We start from the raw sequence: 760 nt of genomic DNA, 5'->3' as shown, positions 1-760 counted from the left end.
ATTAAACACTTGCCCAGAAAGAATACCAAGTAAACAAAAGAATATGACAAAGCACTTTACTTTAGTCTGGGTAGGAAGATGGTAAGATACAGACAGGTGCGAGAGAGTTTTAGGAAGCTGGGAACTGTGAGCTGGTGGCGGGGTCCATCATGACCTCGAATTCTGAAGTTTCTTACCAGGCAGAAGTTGTTCCTCTCAGCTGAGACTGAGGATGAGGGAGGAGGAGATGGTGGTGAGCGGATCAGGAAAGATGTATGGGACGTGATCAGCGCGGGCCATGTAGATGGCGAGCTTCTGCTGGTCCAGGTGGCCCTGCGCAGTGGGCAGTAGGAAACGTAGGTCTGTCTATCAGGAGAGAAGCCTGGGCTGGACATTAGTTTATGCTGCCTCGCTAGGGGTCATTTGAACCCATAGCTTTAGGTTTATTTTATATTTTTATTCTTTATTTTATTTTTAGGGGGGCAATCCTTGGTTGACCTCACAGATTGGAAGCACCTTGTCAGCTTACGATCCCTTATTTTTTAAGCCTGCAGTACCTGGTCTTTCTCTGTGGTCTCCCATCCAAGTACTAACCAGGCTTGACCCTGCTTAGCTTCTGAGCTCAGACGGGATCTGGCTTGTTCAGGGTGACATGGCCATAGGCCTAGGTTTCAGTTTAAAAGACCATTGCGTACATAGTGGCCTACATGCTGTAGGATGCTGCCACCTCTCCTGCACGCATACTTGGAAACTAAAGTCACACGAAGATTAAATTTAGGAA

At 47.2% G+C, this 760-nt stretch overlaps 1 pseudogene; it reads right to left on the bottom strand.

Annotated features, from left to right (window-relative positions):
* Window positions 1–524: 524 nt before the first annotated feature.
* On the bottom strand, window positions 525–643 carry LOC111733740 (annotated as a pseudogene).
* Window positions 644–760: the final 117 nt, after the last annotated feature.

Source organism: Pteropus vampyrus, unplaced genomic scaffold, assembly GCF_000151845.1.
Source record: "Pteropus vampyrus isolate Shadow unplaced genomic scaffold, Pvam_2.0 Scaffold629, whole genome shotgun sequence".
Classification (NCBI taxonomy): Eukaryota; Metazoa; Chordata; class Mammalia; order Chiroptera; family Pteropodidae; genus Pteropus; species Pteropus vampyrus.
Note: the sequence above shows the minus strand (reverse complement) of the source record. Positions and strands in the feature narration are given on the sequence as shown.